The sequence below is a fragment of the Carcharhinus amblyrhynchos genome, chromosome 3 (genome assembly GCF_965287045.1).
Source record: "Carcharhinus amblyrhynchos chromosome 3, sCarAmb.v2.hapA, whole genome shotgun sequence".
Taxonomy (NCBI): Eukaryota; Metazoa; Chordata; class Chondrichthyes; order Carcharhiniformes; family Carcharhinidae; genus Carcharhinus; species Carcharhinus amblyrhynchos.
Genome location: NC_137326.1, coordinates 7,271,227 through 7,279,041, shown reverse-complemented (window position 1 = coordinate 7,279,041; position 7,815 = coordinate 7,271,227). Strand labels below are relative to the sequence as shown.

Below are 7,815 nucleotides of genomic sequence, written 5' to 3'. Positions count from 1 at the left end.
GGATTCCCTTTCTGGCTTTCTGTGCTATCTGCTAATTGGCACCACATTTTGTCTCGCACTGGCTTCAAACATCAATTCATGCAACAAACCAAATGCCCATCGCAATCTCCTGTCAATATTTTCTACAGACATTTCCACACTCAATATTCTAGCGTTCTTCCATTCCCTTTCAGCATTGCCTTTTGTTTCACGCCTCCATATTCCTCATTGTGGCCCGCAGTTGCGTTCCAGTCAAAATGCCAGAGACCCACTGCATTTGAGAACATGATGTGGACTAGCCAGATGGACAAGTGTGCGGCTTTTGCATGCTCTTCACTTTGCAGCAGTTGCAGGTATCGAAGCTGAGGTGGGAGAGCAAGGAAGCCATTGTCAGCGCAGGTGACAGACTGATGTAAAATAGCAGAGGGTGCAGGAACTAGGCAGCAGGTGAGGCAGCATGATTGCAGAGTGGAAGAGGCTTAACGTTGCAGGTCACTGCTTGGTTAAATGTGCCAGATGTTAACAAAAAACAACAAAGAACAATACAGCTCAGGAAACAGGCCCTTTGGCCCTCCAAGCCTGCGCCGCTCATTGGCCCAATTAGACCATTCGTTTGTATCCCTCCATTCCCAGTCTGCTCATGTGACTGTCCAGGTAATTCTTAAATCATCCCAGCGTGTCTGCCTCCACCACCCTGTTTGGCAGTGCATTCCAGGTGTCCACCACCCTCTGTATAAAATACGTCCCCCTGATATCTGAGTTAAACCTCGTCCCCCTCACCTTGAACCTGTGACCCCTCGTGTTCGTCACCTCCGACCTGGGAAAAAGCTTCCCACTGTTCACCCTATCTATACCCTTCATAATTTTATACACCTCTATTAGGTCTCTCCTCATTCTCCGTCTTTCCAGGGAGAACAACCCCAGTTTACCCAATCTCTCCTCATAGCTAAGATGTCGAGGAAGGTTGCAAGAAAGGACAAAGGAGGGGACGGAGTGGCTGATAGCTGAGCGATGGAACAGAGAAGAGCTTTGCACTGCAGCAGTGCCAGCCGAAATAGTTCAGTTGGGAGAACGTTAGACTGCAGATCTAAAGGTTCCTGCTTCAATCCTTGGGTTTTAGCAGGATCCCACCTGCTGCCTTTTTTTTGCTACCTGCTAATTGGCACTGCATTTGGGGTGGCACAGTTGTTAACACTGCTGCCTCACAGCTCCAGAGACCTGGGTTTGATTTCCAGCTTGGGTGTGTGGAGTTTGCACATTCTCCCCGTGTCTGCATGGGTTTCTTCCGGGTGCTCCAGTTTCCTCATACAATCCAACTATGTGCGGGTTAGGTGCGTTGGGCATGCTAAACTGCCCCTTAGTGTCCCGGGATGTGTAGATTAGAGGGATTAGTGCGTAAATATATGAGAACAGGGCGTGGGTGGGATTGTTGTTAGTGCAGGCTCGATGTGCTGAATGGCCTCTTTCTACACTGTAGGAATTCTATGACTCTTAAAAGATAGATTCTTATTCTTTAACTGTGTCCCTTGATTTTAGTTTCTCCCACAAAGAACAAAGAACAGTACAGTACAGGTATAGGCCCTTCGGTCCCTCCGAGCCTGCGCCAATCATGTTGCCTGCCTAAACTAAAACTATACGCACTTACAGAGTCCATATCCTTCCATTCCCATCCTATTCATGTATTTGTCTAGTTGCCCTTTAAATGCCACAATCGTACCCTCTCCCACCACCTCCCCGGGTAGTGTGTTCCAGACATTCACCACCCTCCGTGTAAAAAACTTGCCTCACACATCTCCTCTAAACTTTTCCCCACGCATCTTAAACCTACGTCCCCAAGCACTTGACTTTTCCACCCTGGGAAAGTGCATCTGACTGTCCACTCTGTCCATGCCCCTCATAATCTTGTAAACCTCTGTCTGGTCACCCCCTCAACCTCCGTCATTCTCGTGAGAACAAACCGAGTTAATCCAACCTCTCCTCATAGATAATGCCCTCTAGACCAGGCAACATCTCTTCTGTGCCCTCTCCAAAGCCTCCACATTCCACACAAGTGGAACATCTTCCTGGTATCCAACCTATCAAATCCCCTCATGGACTTATTCATTTCAATAAGGTCACCTCTTAATCTTCAAATTCTAACGGGTATAGCTTCAACTTGCAAAATCTTCCTTCACAAGATTAGCCCCTCATCCCAGGAAAGATTGAATGAATGCTGTCAATGTGATTGTGTATATTTTTTCAATTTTTAAAATTTATCTATAGGATATGGGCATCGCTGGCAGGCCAGCATTTATTGCCCATCCTTAATTGCCCGAGGGCAGTTGAGAGTCAACCACATTGCTGTGGCTCTGGAGTCACCTGTAGGCCAGACCGGGTAAGGACAGCAGATTTCCTTCCCTAAAGGACATTAGTGAACCAGATGGGTTTTTCCAATAATCGGCAATGGTTTCACGGTCAACAGTAGACTCTTAATTCTAAATATTAATTTCTAAATATTAATAAGGAGTGGAAAACTGTACGCTGTATCGCAGATGTGATATTCCAGACTTTGATAAACTTTGAAAAACTACCACATGTGAAGCAAAGGTAAAAGAAGGGATATTTCATACAATCCCTACAGCACAGAAGGAGGCCATTCAGCCCATTGAGTCTGTACTGGCCACAATCCCACCAAGACCTATTCCTGCAACCCCCGTATTTACCCTGCTAATCCCCCTGACACTAGGGTTAATTTAGTATGGTCAATCAACCTAACCCGCACATCTTTGGAGCATGGGAGGTAACCCACGCAGACACAGGGAGAATGTGCAAACTCCACACAGACAATGACCCAAGTCAGGAATCTAACCCGGATCCCTGGAGCTGTGAGGCAGTAGTGCTAACCGCTGTGCCACTGTGCCGCCCAGTGTGACCACACTTGACCATTTGGAGACTGAATACCAAGTATGAGATGGGCTGAAAGGTGGATATTTGATGTCATTTACTATCAGTGGACATCAGGCTAACACTATTCCTCTGTCGCAGCTGCGAGGGGAGACTGGCTCTTGCAAATCAACCTTTACAGACACAACAGACCATGTCTAACACTGAAGTGACATGTACCCTAGGCACAGTCCATCATCACCAATACAGATGAACATCCAGCTAACCAACCAATGACAAACTGGCCGCATTTACAGCCTCTAGATGCTGTGACACAACACTTAATCAGCGCCTTGACTTAAAATTCAGGTAGAGCCGAAATTGAGGCAAGATAAATATTCAACATCTTTTCCCAAAGATAGGGGAGTCTAAAACTAGAGGGCACAGGTTTAAGGTGAGAGGGGAGAGATACAAAAGGGTGCGGAGAGATAACTTTTTTCATACAGAGGGTGGTGAGTGTCTAGAACGAGCTGGCAGAGGCAGTAGTAAAGACGGGTACACTTTTGTCTTTTAAAAAGCATTTAGACAGTTACATGGGCAAGATGGGTATAGAGGGATTTGGGCCAAACACGGGCAATTGGGATTAGCTTAGTGGTTAAAAACTGGGAGGCATGGACTGTAAACCACTCTGAATCTAATGGGGAAAACATGGGATTGTGCATTCTTGTAAGTCCTCATTTACAAGGGAGCATCTTCAGTAAAGGTGTGTGACTTGTGGAAAATGGGGATTCGAAGCGTCAGATGCCATTCACCACATGTCTGACACACTGCCAGTCATCTGTGGATGAGTTGGCACAGGATGACCCCAGAAGGACGCGGTTTCTTAGCTGCTATCCCCGCACAGAATGGTCAATTACATCATTTGATCTTCCTTAGACAACACAATAAGGGGAATTCTCCCGTCCCACTGTCTATGTGGAGTTTCCTGTCGGGAGTTGTAGCGGGTGGGGGGAGGGTGGGCCACGCAAAGGACCTCGGGTGGTTCGCCGGTTTTGCGATTCTGGAGAATCCCACCTAATATTTTCTTAGAGAAACACAAACATTTCCTTTTGCTCTCGATGAACCTGACACATGATAAAACAGTTGGGGGGTGCGGGGGGGAGGGGGTGGGGGTGGCAAGATTCCAGGAAAAGATAATGTTGTTCAGAGGAGTCCGTTTGGTTGAGTTGTTGGCAGAACGACCATTTTAAGATTCCCCAAATTTTGTGGGTTCTTTTGGAAGTTCCAAAATTGCTTAGAAAGAGTCGATATATTTTTGAGAATGAAGGAAGATGGGGAGTTGGCGGGAATGTGGAGTTAAAGCCTACGGTAGCTATGATCATAGTGAAGGATGGAGTAGGCTTGAGGGGCCGAATGGTCTCCTGCTCCTGATTTGTGTGTTTCTAAGTTTCTATGGTCATATTGAACGATGGAGCAGACTGGGCAGGCCATGTAGTCCACTCCTGCTCCTGTTTGATATGATCTGATGTTCTTAGAGTTAATCTTGTCACGGAATCATTATGGAATCCCTACAGTGCAGAAAGAGGCCATTCAGCTCATTAGCATGCATCAACTATAATCCCACCCAGACCCTATCCTCATAACCATTTTTTCCCCATGAAAACAAGGGTCAATTTAGCATGGCCAATCGACTTAGCCCACATGTCTTTGAACTGTGAGAAGAAACCCACGCAGACACGAGGAGAATGTACAAACTCCACACAGACAGTGACCTAAGCTGGAAATACGAACCCGGGTCCCTGACGCTGTGAGGCAGCAATGCTAACCAATATGCCACCCCAAAATGCAGCGCCAATTAACAGATAGCAGAAAAAGCCAGCAAGGGGATCCTGCCGAAACCTGGGATTAGAACTAGGGACCTTTAGATCTTCAGTCTAATGCTCTCCCAACTGAGCTATTTCAGCTTGTTTCACACATACACCACAGCACTGGAATAACAGATAACCCAGCCATGCATTATGTGAGGAAAATGTCTCAGAACAGAGGAGGCTTTAAACAGAGCAAATCAAGAAAAACTGTTTCTAATTTCTAATGGGTCAATCACCAGAAGTTATAGATTTATTGTGTTGGCCAAAAAAGTAGGGATGACAGAAGATTGATTTTTTTAATATGATAAATGTTTTGGATTTGGGATGAACTGCCTAGTGGACACAAATTTAATAGTAGTTTCTGGAATTCCTTTGCAGAGGCCTGATCTGCATTACAACATTGCCCCGTCCATGGCTCACAACAAATCAAGGCCTGTGCTCTGGGCCTCCATAACCCACAGTCCAGGGTGTGAGGGTGGGGTTTAAACTCCTGCCCACTCCTCTCTCAGTGGGTGAGCTCTCACTCGCTCAGTAGGGAAACTGATATCCCACAAAGCCCTGTGGAGAGATCTATTAATAATGTGTCCTTCTTGGCTACTTTCGCAATATTCCTTCCTGCAGCCCATGTAGTGTAGGTACACCCACAGTGCTGTTAGGGAGGGGAGTTGCAGCATTGTGACAAAAGAACAAAGAGCAGTACAGTACAGGAACAGGCCCTTCAGCCCTCCAAGCCTGCGCCAATCATGATGCCTGCCTAAACTAAAACCGTACGCACTTATATCCCTCCATTCCCATCCTATTCAGCATTTGTCCAGATGTCCCTTAAATGCCGCTATTATATCTGCTCCCACCATCTCCGCAGGGCAGTGCGTTCCAGACACTCGCCACCCTCTGTGCAAAAAACGTGCCTTCACATCTCCTCTAAACTTTTCTCCATGCATCTTAAACCTATGTCCCCGAGTACTTGACTTTTCTACCCTAGGAAAGAGCATCTGAGTGCCCACTCTCTCCATGCCACTCATAAACTTGTAAACCTCTATCAGGCCTCCCCTCAATCCCCTTCATTCCAGTGAGAACAAACGGAGTTCATCCAACCTCTCTTCAAAGTGAAACCTAGTGACTGTGAAGGAGCGACGATACATTTCCAAGTCAGGATGGTGAGTAGCTTGGAAGGGAGCTTGTCGGTGGTGGTGTCCCCTTGTGCCTTCTGCCCTCATCCTTTCTCAGGTAGGGAGGCCAAAACTGCACACAATATTCTAGGTATGCTCTCAGCAAGACCCTGTATAAACTGCAGTGAGCCATTTCTGCTCCTGAGCTCAAAGAATAAAGAACCTCCAAAGTAAGGCCATTAGATCCTTTACATCCACCTGAATAGGTAAATCATCTCTCTGTTTAATATTTAATCCAAAAGACCGCATCGCTGTAATAGATTGAGGGTGACGTATAATACATATACAACAAGATCAAGGCTAAATTACAAAGTTACTGCTCTGTGTGACTCCCTGACTCCAACTGCGAGTCAATCCTCAATCTGTGGTACGTGCCCTCCTGCTGATTGGCTCATTTTCCCATTGGGAGTAACCATAGGGTCCTCAGGGATCACATGACCTCTGGGAAAGCAACCCCCCCCCGCTCCCACTGCCTTCCCTTAAAGGGTCACACCACTACAAACTCCAACAGTGAAGCGCTCCCTCAGTACCACTGCTTTGACCTGATTTTGATTTGATTTATTATTGTCACATGTATTAGTATACAGTGAAAAGTATTGTTTCTATACAGACAAAATGTACCATTCATTGAGAAGGAAAGGAGTGAAGAATATAGTGTTACAGGGTGTAGAGAAAGTTCAATTTACTGCGAGGCAGGTCCATTCAAAAGTCTGACAGCAGCAGGGAAGAAGCTGTCCTTGAGTCGGTTGGTACGTGACCTCAGACTTTTGTATCTTTTCCCAACGGAAGAAGGTGGAAGAGAGAATGTCTGGGGTGTGTGGAGTCTTTAATTATGTTGGCTGCTTTTCTGAGGCAGAGGGAAGTATAGACAGAGTCAATGGATGGGAGGCTGGTTTGAGCTTCATTCACGACCCTTTTGTAGTTTCTTGCGGTCTTGGACAGAGGAGGAGCCAGACCAAGCTGTGATACAACCAGGAATGGTATATCTATAGTGGTTCACCTGGAAAAGTTGGTGAGAGTTGTAGTGGGCATCCAAATTTTCTTAGGATGGGAGGGAGAAGGTGAAGCTCAGAAGAAAGTTTGTGATTCCGTAAAATTCATAATGAACGTGTACCAGTCAATTTCATCAAACATTTGGACAAAATGTTTCACTCAAAACTTGGCGAGTGAGAACTTCCACTGAGTTGTTGTTTCACATTTAGCTTCATTCATTCTTTACTGTCATTTAGCACTTGCAAATCTCGAACATGGTATAAATGTGAAGAATGGGGAATGTCTTTGTGTTTTTAATTATTTCCTGCTTTGTCCCAGCGAAATTCATTGTAATTCATACGTTTCCAGGCTTAATTGTTTTAATATGCTCTCCCAGTATTCTGGCCATTACAGAGCCTAATATATCTCAGTTTGTCCATTTACCCCCTGGCCCCCAAGATGGGATTAATTAACATTTTGGTACAAATCCAGGTATTTAAAGAATTTTTTAAAAGAGCAATTTTGTGCTTGATTTTAATGAGGAACGTTTGAAGATAGAAAGCGAAGACATTCTTCGGGGGAGGGGGTTTATACTTTTGTTTACATTCACTTATGTGGCCTCTAGTTATTCCACATTAGTGGTCAATTACTAATCTTCATATCTGAATGTAGACAGAGTGATGACAATATATTTATGTTGGTTCTCTCTTCAGAGTCAAATCTTTCCTGCAAACTCCGTTGACATGCAATATTTCAAGTTTCTAGGTGTCCAAATCACCAACAACCTGTCCTGGTCCCTCCATGCTGCCACTATAGTTAAGAAAGCCCACCAACACCTCTACTTTCTCAGGAGGCCAAGGAAATTCGGCATGTTAGTTACGAGTCTCACCAACTTTTACAGATGTAGCATAGAAAGTATCCTTTCTGAATGTTTCACATCTTGGAATGGCTCCTGCTCTGACCAA

At 45.4% G+C, this 7,815-nt stretch overlaps 1 non-coding gene across 1 annotated transcript; it reads right to left on the bottom strand.

Annotated features, from left to right (window-relative positions):
* Positions 1-4,731: 4,731 nt before the first annotated feature.
* trnaf-gaa (transfer RNA phenylalanine (anticodon GAA)) lies at positions 4,732-4,805 on the bottom strand. The gene has a single exon. It is a non-coding gene; the product is annotated as a tRNA-Phe (tRNA).
* Between the last annotated feature and the right edge of the window lie 3,010 nt (positions 4,806-7,815).